Source organism: Pygoscelis adeliae, unplaced genomic scaffold (genome assembly GCF_000699105.1).
Source record: "Pygoscelis adeliae isolate BGI_AS28 unplaced genomic scaffold, ASM69910v1 Scaffold22, whole genome shotgun sequence".
In the NCBI taxonomy this organism is placed as follows: domain Eukaryota; kingdom Metazoa; phylum Chordata; class Aves; order Sphenisciformes; family Spheniscidae; genus Pygoscelis; species Pygoscelis adeliae.
The window spans coordinates 1,250,480-1,258,511 of record NW_008824350.1 but is presented as its reverse complement, the minus strand read 5'-3'; positions in this window follow the sequence as shown (position 1 = coordinate 1,258,511).

Here is an 8,032-nt window from a genome sequence, read left to right as displayed (position 1 = left end):
CCCGCCGCGCCGCCCGCCCGCCCGCGCCACCAGGTGCGCCGGGGCGCTGAGCGCTTGGGGTGGGAGGGTAGAGAGGGGGGAGCGTGCCATAGAGCCTTTTCTGACACCTCCCGATTCACGGCCGTAGGCAGTCGCTGTACGTAATACACATCGAGTTTTAATTCTGACACACCCGCTCGTGTCGTATATTTGGGGAGTTAGCAGATAAATTAAGTAGTTGCTGTGTAGTAGGACAGAAGAACTACGTGTGTGTTGCTGTTAGCAGATTTCTTTCAGAGTATCTTTTTTTATTAAGACCATGCTTTTATAAAGAAATACCACATATAGGCCAAATTCTGCACATATGGATATAAATAAACACTAATTCTTTTCAGGTCAGGACTCTTAACCCTGACTTTAGACAGTACCAATTTCTCTGCTGGGTTGACTTTATGAAAACAGCATATGAAAATTTGCACGGAAGATTTCAACGGCAGCATGCATATGTTTTAAAACTTATACATAGGTGATGTTCTGCTTTAGTTCGCACCACTATAAATGCAGAATAAATCTTACTGGCAGTATAAGCTGGATTTGATTGTGACAATATTGGACAACCCTTCTTCCTGTTGAAGCCAACTTTGGCAGAACCAAGCCTTTAGGTTAGAATTGCATATTACGAATGGGAACAGAATCTGACTGGCAGGGATTTTTCTGTGTGTTTTTAATGTCTGTAGCCCAAACATTCAGCCTCAAGGAGACTAAGGCTAGACCCCTGAATCCAATAACTCCCAGAGTTACTGAATAGGAAACACTAGTCACAGGGACCCATATGGAATTTAGGCTATGTGTATCTAGGCTTACACAGCTATATTGCAGCACTCAAAAATACTCCAGTCTGCTTTTTCAAGGTGTCCTATATTTATGGGCTCTTAGCCCTTAGTGACTCTGCATTAGCTATATAATCCTGCTCTGATTCTAGATCCTTTCTTTACAATATCCAAGTCTCAGCAGCCATTGCTTCTTAAATTATTTTCCAGTCCTGTCTGATGCCTGTGTTAACTTCTCTTCCCACTCTTGTTTCCACAAGGTATTTAATAACATAGCTCGCCTTTAGCAACTGAATGGTATCAATGATTATGCATAGACAAACGTTTTAGTGTCTTGCTGAACTAGGGCCTAATTTTCTTGATACGATTTTTGAAAACAGCATAGGGCTTCCATAAGCCTTTAAGCAGAGGTATTAGGATATTTGTGTAAGAATATGGCCTGGAAACAAAGCTTTGCTGGTGGGTTAGAGTATATATTCAGGGGAAAAAAAAATTAAACAGGCAGTAACTGCGAAATGAATGCCTATTGTCCCAGCATTGATCCTATGCTAACAAGTAGGCCAGACGTGGATGTCCCCAGCACTCCAGTTTGGAACAGCGCCCAGCTTTGGAATATAACATGCTTACGTTTGTATCTGGAATACAAGTGGGATTCTCATGTTCAATAATCAGAAAGAGGGAGTGTGAGTGAGGGAAACAGCTGCATGTCTCTGGCACTAGGCTTTGCATACTGACCCTTGTTGTGTAACCTCCGTGCTCCAGAAGTTTGAATCCATTTCAGGAGGTGGGCATTTATTTAGCTGGGAAAAGTGTTAGCTAGTGAATTATTCCAAGTATATAAATAGAGTAAGGGAATCCATCGCTTGTATGATAGGAGAGTGATCTTAAGCAATAAGGACCTCTCACCCACAGCAAATGCAAGTATATTTCAGACCATTCTGTGCTATCCTTCCCCTTCCCCCTCAGTGGATTCGGCCAATGCCTATGTCTGGAAGAATGACAAGAGTGAATGGTCGTGATGGGAGAAATTATTACTGCGTGGGGAGAGAAAAGGTTTTAATAAAAAGAACTTGGAGAAGAACTAGCCAATGGCTCAGAAAGAGTAAGAAGCTGTTGCAGGGCCAAAGGGGAGAGTTATGCTTGCTGATACCATTTCTGAAGAGTTGTAAACTGGGCAAGGATCAATCGTAAGGCTTTATTTTGTGGCCATTGGCTGCACAGGGTTCCTGAAAGCTCGATTCCCACTGTGTGCGTTTTGTAGTGAGATGCTGATGCTTGCAGGAGCCAGGCAGGGAGAATCTCCCCTAAGAAAATAATTTGGTAAGCTATTCTACTTTGTGCAAGCTGGAGCATTGCAGCAGCAGCTGTAATATTGTTCTTTGTAGATGGTTTTATTCTATCAAAGTTGTTCTAATGCCTTTAAATCATATTTCATAAGGGCTTTAGCCATAGACACCAGATGGGAGGGAGCATTCTGTTATGTGTGAGATGGGCAAACCTTTTGGGTTTTGCAAGTGAATGCAGAATTCAACACATAGAAGACACTGTCCTTAGTAGGTGACTGATCTTACACCTAGTTTTACAAAGTTTTGCTCAGTTTAAAAACTGTAGTGCTTGATCAGTCCTGACCATGACAGGTGCCAAAACATTCTAAATGCTATGAGGTTCCCTTGGGTATGCTTGGTGGGAATTTTTCTCATGTTGAAGATGCCTGTGCCTTCTTTTTTCAAACATACAGGCTGGCATGCTCCTAGCTGGCTGCTGACCTTTAAAACAAACAAACAAACCAACCAACCTTGCAAGCAGGCACTGGAAGGAATAGCGAGGTAGGGAACTTGGATTTTCTGCATGTGGCACAGCTGGCATGATGGAGAGCGTTAAGCTTTATGTGACGATGTTGCATTTAGACTTGCATTCTGCTCTCAGCTCTTGGGTAGCAATCCTTTCTGCCCTGCCGGCTTGAGATCTGAAGATGGGTTAAATATGTAGTATATATGAGTGCTACTTGTAGCAATGTGGGGGAAAAAGTGTGTGGTTCATGGGCATACCAGTTAGAAAGCTTGAGCCTCTATAGCCTGCTTGAGCTCACTGGTAACAGCTGTTAACTGTGGGTTTTGGAATGATGCCTGTATGAACCTACTCTTGTGGCTATTGCGGTAAACAGTAGCAGTAGTACTGTTAAAGTCAGTAGGGCCATATTAGTAATACACATGAAAGATGAGAATCTGGCCCTATGTATATGCCTGGTAAATCCTGCACCAGGCAGTCTTTCTTGGAATGGCACAAGGACTCTACAGGATAGTCCTAGAAACGGCCTAATAAGCAGAATCAGTGGTAGCAAAAATATGGGCCTTGCATCAAGCAGTATCCCATCAGCCTTTTTCTTTGCTTGGAATTTCATAATAAACTTTGACAAGTTCTTCTTAGCTGCTTTCTGTTGAGGCAGCACAGAGTAACAGTGTCAGCAAAGGCCTGTCAACTCAAGCAAAAGCCTGAGCTTTTGTAGAAGACTTGACACAAGGGCTTAGATGTACGAGAAGAAAGGCTGGGACAAGGGTTGTATGGCAGAGCTTCCTGCTGGAGAGGTGGCCTCTGCATTAGAAAGAGACGTCCTGACAGCAAAGCTGCTCCACCCTTGTTTAAAAAAACAAACAAGAAAACAAACAAAAAAACCCAACAAATAACGCACCGCCCTGGGCAACGCCGTTTCTATGTAAGGGATTTTACCAATGTGGCTATCTCTGTTAAAAAGTATCAGCAAAATTATTCTGAGGGGGAGAATTCTGGCATGAGAGCCTGTTTGGATCGGGGAAATTTTTATCACATTAGCTCCACAGGCGCAAGTTGTTGCGGAGATTTGGGGGCAAGTAAATCAGGGCTGGCTTCTCTGTGACATTGACTGCAATAACTTACTCTAATAGATTCCCAGGATCGATTTTGTCTTATACCAGTACCGCGTGTGCCCACTGAAATTTGCAGTTGTCAACTTTTAAAGTTAGGCTTGACCTAAACTGGTATTTTAGGCAGGTCAGTCTGTACCTTTCTGTTGTTTCCCTCCTCTACCAAAGTAAAGTTGGATGGGAAATGGGAAAACAATTTCGTGATGCTTTTAAAGCTGTTTCTATTTAGCAGGATTTAAAGCATAGCTAAACAAAAGGAGTCTTATTTCCCCCTTACTTGCATTTTCCTCTGGTGTTTGGCCAATCAATGCAACAAAATGAGCTAGTGCCTTCTTATCCCCTCACTAATTCCAAACTGCTGTTTATGTGGATGTTTTCCTTTCCACCTCAACCACCCCATCAGGTTTTATTTTCCTTACTCTGAACTTTTACAAAGTGGAAGATATTTTAAGTTACAGATTGTTTGGAAAATAATGGAACAAAACAGAAGGAAAGAAAAAAATTAAAAGCCGCAACACTGAAATTCTTTTGTATTTATATGGAACAGGCAGTGAAACCACTGAAGATGTTATTAAAATAATAACTCCCCCCTGAAAATAAAAATATTTCACAAATAAAAAACTCAAAAAAGTTAGCAGGTGAGACGTTTTCTGGCTAAATCTAATTTTCAGTGTAGTTTAAAAAAATAGACTGATTTTGTTGTAAGCTGTATAACTTCTGTATGTGCTACAAAAGTAGCCTACTTACGATAGTGTTTGTTCCCTTGACCTTATAAAGACCAAAATACACTTTATAAACAAGGAAGCTTGAATACTGAAAGAAAACAAGTTGTTACTCTCAAGCTGTGTCTGGACAGCTCACTTCTGCCTACTCTATCAAAAACATTCTCCATAGTGGAGTCAGCAGATAGTCACGGTGAAATATTCATTCCTTTCTTTGAGGTGGTCTTATCAGTAATGAAGGAAAGGTGAAGCTGTTCAACAGCAAAATTCAAAGTTAACACTCTCTTTGGATGAATGTGGCAGTTTGTGTTTTTCTCAGAGTCGTTAATTTTCTCAGGTAGAGTGCCATTCATTATGCTCAATCCAAATGTTAAACCTGTCTTAGAATCATAATTACAGTGTGTGCTCTGCGCTTATTAGAGATAAGATTGACTAGCAAGGTATTACTTTCTGTTTTCTACTCATGGGCAAGAGGAAGCCATGTTGCAGCACTCTTAGGCCACATTTGAAATCCGTGTTTAAAGGTGGTTAAAACCGTAGGTGGTTAGGATCCCCAGACTCCATGCACCGTGGTGATGAGGAATGTTTCTGGAGGGTCAGCTCTGTCCATGTAATTATGCCCTACTCTATACAATCTGCACCCTCTAAGATTCAAGGCACCTTAGAAACTCCCTTTCAGCCCCGCACTAGGAATAGATGGAGACAGGAGACATAGTGTTATCTCAGATGAATCAGGGTACCACCTCTGTATCCCATTGATGGATATAGATGTAGAAATACTTTTCCCTACCTTTAATGCAGGGAAGGGTGAAAAGGAGTCCTAAAGGGTTCACTTTTTTTTTTTCTTCCCCCCCCCCCCCCCTTTTTTTTTTTCTTTTTTCCCCAGCTAGTTACTCATTTAAGAAATAAGGCGGGCAGACCTGTGACTCTGGACGTGTAAATCTTGTGCTTCATGATGGGAACTCAGTTTTGTCCCATCTAAATTGTAACAGTGACTCCCCTCACGGAGAGGACAACCATAGTTACTCTATGTGTGTTCTTCAGAGTGTGTGTCTGTCTGTATTACTAGATCCCTTTTCCTACTATTACTGCAGTACTGCAGTGGCTACCATACAGATTAGCATTCTCCTTTTGAGGCAGTTTGTTTGTAACATTATTTTCTATTGTTGGGGAAATTTAAGAACAATCTATGATAACATAAAGAATTTTCTAGTAACCACACTAAATAGATTTTCAGCAGTTTGTTAAATTGGGGACAGTTTTGAACCAGAATCTGGAACCTTAAACAATTTCTGTCTCCCCAAACTTTTGAAAACCTCAGATCGAGGCCTCAATGTACTTCTTAATGGTAGAGACTCCTCTCTAGTGTTAAAATATATTTATTTTATCGGAATGTCCCATTAAAAAATAAAGGGGCTTGAGTCCAGACCTCAGCATAGATGTAATTCACGTGTAATGTGATAGAAAACTGAACAGTGAATACCAAATTAAAACTTTGGGAAGTCAGAATCGGGCCTGAAATCAAGATAGCCTAAAGGCTTCCAAAAATTGTTGCTATAGCTATAGAGGGGAATTTTGCTTAAAAAATAAAAAAAATAATTGAGGTCACCTTTTAAGAATGCAATTCCCAAAGTTGCAAAGAATGAATCATTGGCACCAATTTTTATACTGTGTAGCTCCACAGTTATCTTTGTTATGCTGACTGCCTCAAATTTTTGGTGATGTGTCTGTAGAGGGCTGGTGTTGAGTCTGTAACATTGACACTCTGATATCTTTCCCTCCTCCTTCAACTCACCAACTATTGGTAAAGATCAAAGAAAGTGAGGAGGAGGGCTGACAAGAAACAGTGTATGAGAGATGCCTGCACAGCTTTAAATAAATAAAAAGGGGTTAAGACTTCAAATCTGTTGCAGGATATCTGTGCATGTGGGGCCCTGTTTTGCTGTAACAAGCTACGTTAACAGCACACAGAGCATGCTGTCATATTTAGACCTATATGAATCTGGTCCTTTGAATATTAATGTATTTGAAGAAAATAAAGTTGTATATCACTGGAAATATCTGGGAATATTAAAGCTGAAAAAAAACATGTGGCTTCTGGTAGACTAACAACTCTTTGTCTTTTATGTTCCCCTCCACAGCAAAATTAGACTTGTGGCTTTCAATGTCAGTGTCTAGTTTGTTTCGCTTTCCAATTCACAAGAGTTGAGGAATGTATAAGTAAGATCCTAACTTTCCCTCCCTCCAGAAAAGAACAACTCTACGCTAAGACTTAAGAAGGTAAAAAGGAAAGCAGGAGACAATAAATACAGGGTAAAAACTCTTCCACACTGAAAGATCATCAGCCAAAACAAGGCTTTGCAGGGTGAGCAGGAATACTTTTGACACCTCACAGAAAGTATCAATGCACTTGCATTATGAAAATAGTAAAAATGTTTGACATAGAGGTGGATCAGGAGGGCAGCAATATGATCTCTGAGACGTGACGCTTCCCAATATAGTGAAAAGAAATGACACTGTTTTTCTTCTACTTGGGCAGAGACCAGCTGCAGTTCCGCACAGGGGACCGGAGCTGAGGCGGTGGATTCTGCCTTCTAAAGCCCTGCTCACTGTAACCCCATAGAGGCAGCACGCTTAGGCCTTGTGTTAATGCTGCAGATTTTACCCCAATAGTTTTATGTCAAAACTTACTTTCCTTTTTTAAATTCAAATGTTGGCTGTCCAAACAGTTGGCAACCTCTCATTAAAAATATGCCCACCTAGGGTTTTTATGCCAAATATTTTTACAGTATTTATATTTTCTTGCAGCCTCCTTGTTGTGTTTCAGGTGGGTCCGAATAAAACTATCAGAAGCTAAGTAGGAATGTAAAAACCGTGAAGTTGGAACTTAGTGTATATGGAACTGAGTGTGTTTCAGATGTGTTGATCTTGTGTTGGAGTGTAAAATAACAGTAACACTATTGATGAGTGACTTACGGTAGCCTAAAACCAGAAGAAAAACAAATCTAAAAATTTCAGTTTGATGGATCAGTTGATGATGGGCTGGTGTGTATGTGAAAATGGAGATGACTATGGTGTGGCATAGAAGTTTTATTAACATAGGTTTGTGATGGTCCCCTTACTTGCAAATAGTGAATATATGAATAAGTTATCTAGTTCATTATAAGTGAAATGCCGCTCAGTGCTCTGTGCCTTTTTTCCAGCTAAAATGGTAATCTAACTGTTGTGGAATTCTACATGAAACACACTATAGGAAAACTGTATGGACACATGAGCAAAGCCTGATGTCTTTGTTACCACGGGTGAGACTTCCCACTGTTCTGATACGGCAGCTCTGTCCTTGGGCGTCCTGAGATTCCTCTGAGTGAGGCAGTGCTGTTGACTGCTTCTCCTGGCCAGCAGCGTAGGGTCTGACTGGGAAAAGGGCTATCAACAACCCAAGGTCATCTGTGGCTGTTCTCACTGTTTGTTGCTGTTGCTGGTAGCTGATAAAGGCCCAACATCTGAATAACGGGCGCAGCAAGGGAAGCACATGTGTGGCTTAATCCCATTTTTGCAATACGCTGTCTGCCAAGCTGCGCCAAGAGATCTTTGCCTGCAG